Raw genomic sequence first — 7,585 nt, forward strand, 5'->3', positions numbered from 1 at the left:
GACTCGCCCCTCCCTGAGTCGGTGGAGTCAAACTTTACTGTTTTTCCCAATGCGTAAGCCAATACCTCTCACATGCTGTAATCAATAAAGTTGTGGCCTTTTCTAGCCCATTAACCTAAAATACTGTGTCCATGTGTCTTTCTTATCCCCAAGCGAGGGGGGCGGGTCCTTGAATCACAATATTGTATTTAATTATGGGGCATCAGAGTTTTTAGGGGGTTAACCAGGTTGGAATAGCTGGGATAGCAGGCTTGTTGGTTTTTGAATGTCTGGTGTAGATTTTTTCAATTTTGTTGTTCTGTATGGGACAATGACAATAAAGATTATCGTATAATTTCATCTTGTATCTTGAGACTGGATTGTACTGTTAGGCAGGTTCATTTTTTAAAAAGAGTTTTTATTTTTATTAACCGCAGAGGAGCTTCATTAAGATTTGCCATGGTTTAAGAGGTATCTTGACTCAAAAACTGGTTTCTCTGTCCCTCCAGCTATTGTCATCCCCCACCCATGAAAACTAAAAGCACATGTCACAATCATTCATTGTGATGAGATGGGACACACACGGAGAAAGGGAAACAATGAGACATCTATACGTCTGTGATACAGCAGAATGAATGAAGAGCAAGTTAAGGCTCGCCCCTCCACTGCCATTGCAAACTCTTCTATTTTTGATTTCTCCAAAAAGCTATTTCTTCCAATGTGCTGCAAGTAACGACGTGCTTCGTGCAGGATAGTCAATGAATTAGACCGGGATTCTGCCTGCAGCACACTGAGAGAAAATTCTCTGCCAGAGCTTAGAGGTGACAATGAGGACACACTCCCCTAATCTATTTTTCCCCCATTGCCCCATTGACAAAGATGGAATTTGAACATCAGAGCACAGAAATGTCCTTGACCATTCCTATAGAACTGCTCCTTTGAGAAAGATGGAACGTGGGCAGTTGCTGAGCTGTAGGTTGTATGCCTGTGCTGAGTTGAGTTGAGTTTTCTCCTGAGGGTTCCTGTAAAACAGATCTTGCCTTGTGAGATGGGGGTGCTCCTCTTTCTCCCTATTTCAGGATTCACCTAACTGGGATGGGGAAGAGGGGATATTCCGGACAAATTCTGGAACAAAGGGAGAAAATGTGGCATGCAAGCTTCTCCCCCTTGCCATTTTGTCCTCACAACAGCCCTGTGAGGAAGGTTAAGCTGAGAGACAGTGACTGGTACAAGGTCAACCCAGCGAGCTTCATGGCAGAGTGGGGTTTGAACCCTGGTGTGCTGGTCCCGAGGGTTAGCCGTGCGGCAAGGTCCAAGTCCAGTCCAAGGTCAAGGGTGCTGTATGGAGGCTGTCTGTCAAAGCTGAAGCAGGGTCCAAGGCAGGGAGTCGGGTGAGGTCAGGAACTCTGGCAGAAGAGCAGGACAGGGTGCAGGCAGAAACTGGCTACCAACAATGTTGCTCCTGCAACCTGGAACTGGGGCTGGCTGGCTTTTATCTGCCCCGAGGAATAGGGCGGCCCCAGTTCACAGGTGACTCGCCTCTCCTGGCCTGGAGGCGAGCACTCCTCCTGCGGGAACTTAGTTCCCTCCGCCTCTCTGCCCTGGGCCTCTGCAGCTCAGGAGAGGCTGGAGGGTTACCAGACCCAGAGGCAACCTCAGCTTCCTCTGACAGGGCTGAGAGTGGAGCACCTGCAGGCAATGGGTCCTCCATCACCTCAGGGGCCAGAGCAGACTCAGCTGGTGCCTGCACCTGAAGATCCAGCACAGGTGAGGACCCTTCAGGCTCAGGCCCCAGCCCCGGCTCAGCTGGTTCTGGAGGCGGGGACTCCTGTGCAGGCTGGGATTCCTCAGGTTCAGCCTCCAAATCTGATTCCCAGGCCATCACACCTGGTGTCCCAGACAAGACCCTACTCTGCCACTACACCCCTCTGGCTCAAAAGCAATAAATGCATCCAAGCATGGGACACTGTGCTGTAACTCCTTTCAGTTAGGGGCAGCAGCGCTGGGGGAGGCATGAAGAGAAGCAGAAGCAATCTGAGGAGCGCAAAACTCTGGAAGGAGCTGCAAGTTCCTCTCTCCTTCCCACCGCATTCCTTGAAATATGGTTCCCCGAGGTCAGAAAAATGGAACGGAAGTACAGTTCACTGAAACGTCATCACTGGTTGATGCACATCTGCCTCTCTGTTCCCTTGAGAACCGCAGGCATAGAGTGCCAGGAACAAAGACAGAAGACAGGGACAAAGGGGGAAGCCATTAAAATGATCGCATGTTAACTAGGGACATTAAAAAAGAAAAGAAAATCTCTGGAATGTTGATATTGCCACCCTTGCTTCTTCTTATCAGCTGCTGGTAATCACAAGGTGTAGTGATGGTCATCACCTTTGGATAGCTTCAAAAGGGAATTAGACCACTTCAAGGTGGGTTAGGGCACGGGTAGGCAAACTAAGGCCCGGGGGCCAGATCTGGCCCAATTGCCTTCTAAATCTGGCCCACGGACGGTCCGGGAATCAGTGTGTTTTTACATGAGTAGAATGTGTCCTTTTATTTAAAACGCATCTCTGGGTTATTTGTGGGGCATAGGAATTCATTTTTTTTTTTCAGAATATAGTCCAGCCCCCCACAAGGTCTGAGGGACAGTGGACTGGCCCCCTACTGAAAAAGTTTGCTGACCCCTGGATTAGGGTATCAGTGGTGACCAGCCACAATGGCTACATTCTACCTCCACTGTCGGAAGCAGTCAATTTCTGATCGCCAGTTGCTGGGAATCACAAGCGGGGACAAAACTGACCTGTGCTTGTGTCCTGATTGTGGGCTTTCCATAGGCATCTGTTTGGCAACTGTGGGAAGAGGATACTTGATTAGAAGGGTCTCCAGCAGGCCTCTAGGTGCAACATGTTCTAAGACCGTAGCTTTGGAAGAACTCCTCAGCTCAGGAACTGGTTTCAGTCGACACGGTTAGGCAGATAGCTCCATTACAGCGCAATTCTAAGCACGTTGACTCAGAAGTAATTCGCACTGAGCTCAATGGCAGCTTGCTCTCTAGCAAGCAAGTTTATGACTGCACTGTCAGCCAGCAAGTAGAGATGGAGAAAATTTCGGAAAATGGGTGTGTGTGAAAAATTGATGCAGCACAGCAGGGTGGTATGCAGATTAGGCCAAACAGTTATGTTGTTGCTGTTAACTTTGCTGTCTGGTTTTTGTCCGCAATAAAGATTGATTGATTGATTGATGCCGTGAAAAGTTGTGATTCCCGTTTTGTCCCTGTCCTTTGCCTTTGGAGAAGGAACATGCCATTGCCAGCTCTAGCTTTGCTTCCTCCCCTGAGATGATCTTCAGTCCATTTTTTTTACTGGACGCAGAGCAATAAGAGGTCAGAATTGATTGTCTGAACAGCTATACCTCAGCATCTGCCTTGCATGCAGAAGATCTTCCAGGTTCAATTCCCGGCATCTCCAGGTAGGAACAGGAATTCCCCCTACAAAAAAACAAAACAAAACAAAACAAAAACCACCCTGGAGAGCCACTGCCAGCCAGTGTAAACAAAAAGGCAGCTTCCTATGTTCCTGTAAGTTTCCCCCAAAATTTCTCCCCTCCCCACAAATCTGAGAAAGATCTCCCATCATTTTCTAAATCAAGGCGGGTGGCTTTTGCCCAATTCTATCAGAGAGGAGGACAAGAACACCGGAGGAAATTAGGCACTCTGGCCTCTGCCGGATGTGGTTAGACGGCTCCCCGAACCACCACAAGGGAGGGAGCAAGTTCACTCTCTGCTTGACAGCTTGATTCCTTCCAGTATAAGGGCAAGACCATAAAACAAATAGAAAATAAATGGAGCCAATATATCTTATGAGTAATTAGAACAAAATGACAAACAATAGGCTATTATTGTGCACAAAGGAGCTCAGGCACCCATTCTGAGTGTAGCAGGCAAATCCAAATTATTGCCTGATGGGGCACGTCCCTCAGGAGTGGCATTTCTGAGCTCAGAGAGCAGGCGCTGGCAAAATTTATCCAGCCCAGGGGCCACATTCACGCATAAACAGCCTCCTGGGGGCCATAGGCAAAAAGTAGATAGAGCCAATGATCTGACTCTCGCCTTTATACACAAGCCATGCAAAATCCAGAGGTTTACACACACACACACACACACACACACACACACACACACACACACATCTCCTCCAGACAAGTTAGAGAGGCATTGTCACGGTTTAAGGATATAGTCTCTTGTCTGGCTGCATGCGGGGTGGTGGTGGTAGGTATCAACTTGGGAACCCCCAAGGGAACCCCCAGGGGAAGAAGGCTCAGAGCCAGGGGACTGGTGATGGGGTGACAGGAGTGGTCAGACGAAGAAGAGGGAGCAGGCTGGGAGGAGGAGGTGTCGGAAGCTGAAATGGTAACAGGGTTTAGTGAGCAGGAAGAGGCTGTGGCAGAGAGCAGTCTAGACTCGGAGGCAGGAGAGGACAGGGGCCAGGAGACAGAGGTGAGGCAGGCTGCTGAAGAAGCCAGGCAGTCTCCCCCTCCTGCTGTGACCAGCTCCCACGCCCCCAGTCTCCCAGAACACACAGAAAAATGAAGATGGCGGATCAATAAGAGGCAAGACGAAGGAGCCTTAGGCCGTTGGGGGAGGAGCCTTAGAGAGCAGTGGGAATGTGGCAACCTTCAGTCCTCACAACTGCCTTACTAGGAAGGGTTGCTGTGGCTACTAGGGATGAGCTGTTTTGTTTCTTTGAATAAAGAGTTAACTTCACTGCTTCATTGTTTTATTGCTGATCTACACCTGACTCCAACTCCTGACAAATCCAGGCAGGTAAAACCATCTGAGGAGGGGATAAACAAGGCCAGGGAAGGACTGTTGGCTGGGAAGAATTCCAAGCAGGATTGCAATGGCCTAGGTTCGTAGGGAGTCAATGACCCATCACTCTTTCAGCAGCAAGGTCTCCATCTTCAGCATCCTTGTTGTCATTTAGTCATGTCCGACTCTTCGTGACCCCATGGACCAGAGCACACCAGGCACTCCTGTCTTCCACTGCCTTCCGCAGTTTGGTCAAACTCATGCTGGTAGCTTCAAGAACACTGTCCAACCATCTCATCCTTTGTCGTCCCCTTCTCCTTGTGCCCTCAATCTTTCCCAACATCAGGATCTTTTCCAGGGAGTCTTCTCTTCTCATGCGGTGGCCAAAGTCTTGGGGCCTCAGCTTTAGGATCTGTCCTTCCAGTGAGCACTCAGGGCTGATTTCCTTCAGAATGGATAGGTTTGATCTTCTTGCAGTCCATGGGACTCTCAAGAGTCTCCTCCAACACCATAATTCAAAAGCATCAATTCTTTGGCAATCAGCCTTCTTTATGGTCCAGCTCTCACTTCCATACATCACTACTGGGAAAACCATAGTTTTTACTATACGGACCTTTGTTGGCAAGGTGATGTCTCTGCTTTTTAAGATGCTGTCTAGGTTTGTCATTGCTTTTCTCCCAAGAAGCAGGTGTCTTTTAATTTCGTGACTTCAGCATCCTAGAGCCATCCAATCAGCATGAAAGAGGACTTCTTTAAGTCACTCTATGCTCCGAAGCTAAGCATGTAGAACTATAACCAGTACACAGAAGCTTGCTGTCTCCTGACAGTGGAAACTGTTCCTAGTACATAGGCTTGAATATCGTTTTCTTCCATTGTTCAGGTCTGGTGGCCCTGATGAAAATTGCCCAAGATGCTTTCTGAAAGCCTACCTTTGAATGAGCCAACTTGCACAGTCATTTTTGTAACTTGAGCCTGGCATTCAGCAGACCGATGTGGAAATTTGGGGCTGCTTTTGAGGCACCTGAATCTGGAAGTGTTTAATGAAAAGGCCTCTCTGAAAATTGGCTCGGCGAAGACACTCAAAATATTTACGCTATTTGAACGAAAACAGCCAAGAATAGATGAAACTCCAGTCACGGTGTACTGCAAAGAGTGACTTCGCTTTCAGAATCCATTACTTTTATGGAGTTTTGTTAAATTACAAATAGTTTCCTAGAAAGATTTTTGTTTAAAAAAGCCAACATACCGTTCATTTTAGTGGACAAAGTAATACATTCTGTACTAAAGGTGATACATCAGAAACAGGATTCATGTATTTATTTGCATATGTTTTATTAAGATATTTCACACACACATATACAGTAATTTAGAAACTTTTATATATATATATATATATATATATATATATATATATATATATATATATATAGAAACACAATACAGCTCACCATAGTGGGAAAGATTGTGTCCAAGTGACCTGTTTGCCAGCTCAGTCTATTGCCTAGTGCTTGTGATAGGCAACTTCAAGGCATCTGACCTCACTAGCTTTTGCCTCTGTTGCTCCTTCTCATAGTTCTTCATCTTTAAAATGGAACCTCTTGCTTCAGCCTTGCGAACAGATCCAGGGATCAGAGAGGAAGAAGAAGAGTTTGGATTTGATATCCCGCTTTATCACTATCCTAAGGAGTCTCAAAGCGGCTAACACTCTCCTTTCCCTTCCTCCCCCACAACAAACACTCTGTGAGGTGAGTGGGGCTGAGAGACTTCAGAGAAGTGTGACTAGCCCAAGGTCACCCAGCAGCTGCATGTGGAGGAGCGGGGAAGCAAACCCAGTTCCCCAGATTACGAGACTACTGCTCTTAACCACTACACCACACTGGCTCCCAGAGGACGGGAAGTTCAAGGAACCTCTCATGCAGAGGGGAACTAGCTGCTCCGGCACCCAGAGCGGCACACACGCTGTGCACCCAGGGGTGGGGCATGCTGCTCATGGGGGTGCCGCCCACGGTGAGCACCCCATGGTGGCTCTGCCCATGGCTAGCGGCGAGCATCCCAGGGGGGTGAGGCGGTGATGTCACCCCCTCAGGGATGACACCCAGGGCAGGCTGCACCCACTCTACCCCCTTCCTCCGCTAGTGCTCTCATGTGACTAATATATTCACAGATTACATAGCACTAATGCTGTCTCATCCTGGGGGCACCATTCCCACTGTAATGAGACAGTTGCAGCTACAGTGGTACCTCGGAAGTTGAACGGAATCTGTTCCGAAAGTTCGTTCAACTTCCAAAACATTTGGAAACCAAGGCGTGGCTTCTGATTGGCTGCAGGAAGCTCCTGCAGCCAATAGGAAGCCGCGCCGGACATTCGGGTTCCAAAGAATGTTCGCAAGCTGGAACGCTCACTTCCGGGTTTGTGGCATTCGGGAGCCAAAACGTTAGACTCGTGAGGCATTCAGGATCCAAGGTATGACTGTATATGGTACAGTTTCTGTTGACATTTCCATTCCACCTTAAGGAACAGGCATGGGATTATTGCGTGTCACATGTCTGTTTACATTCCAGCACAGTATGCTGGGAACTTCCGTTGTGTATTGCTTTTGCTTTTCTCTCTGAGATGACATGAGAAAGAGACGACATGTTTCTTTGTCCTGATTTATGATTAATAAATCTGTAGTTGTAGTATGCTTCCACAAGCCTCACTCCTATTCTGTGTGCCCAGTTTGATCTGCTGATAGTGTGCCCTGGCTCAGAAGCCTGGGTCACTGACTGTGACGTTAACATATATGAGAGAGTGCTGGAGGGGGAATAGTT

At 48.0% G+C, this 7,585-nt stretch overlaps 1 long non-coding RNA gene across 1 annotated transcript; it reads left to right on the plus strand.

Annotated features, from left to right (window-relative positions):
* The first annotated feature begins 460 nt into the window (after positions 1-460).
* On the plus strand, positions 461-6,009 carry LOC309352074. Its single transcript, XR_014161087.1, has 3 exons — positions 461-1,243; positions 1,857-2,339; positions 5,655-6,009. It is a non-coding gene; the product is annotated as an uncharacterized lncRNA (long non-coding RNA).
* The last annotated feature ends 1,576 nt before the right edge of the window (positions 6,010-7,585 follow it).

The sequence above is a fragment of the Podarcis erhardii genome (genome assembly GCF_964252035.2).
Source record: "Podarcis erhardii genome assembly, chromosome: 10".
Classification (NCBI taxonomy): Eukaryota; Metazoa; Chordata; class Lepidosauria; order Squamata; family Lacertidae; genus Podarcis; species Podarcis erhardii.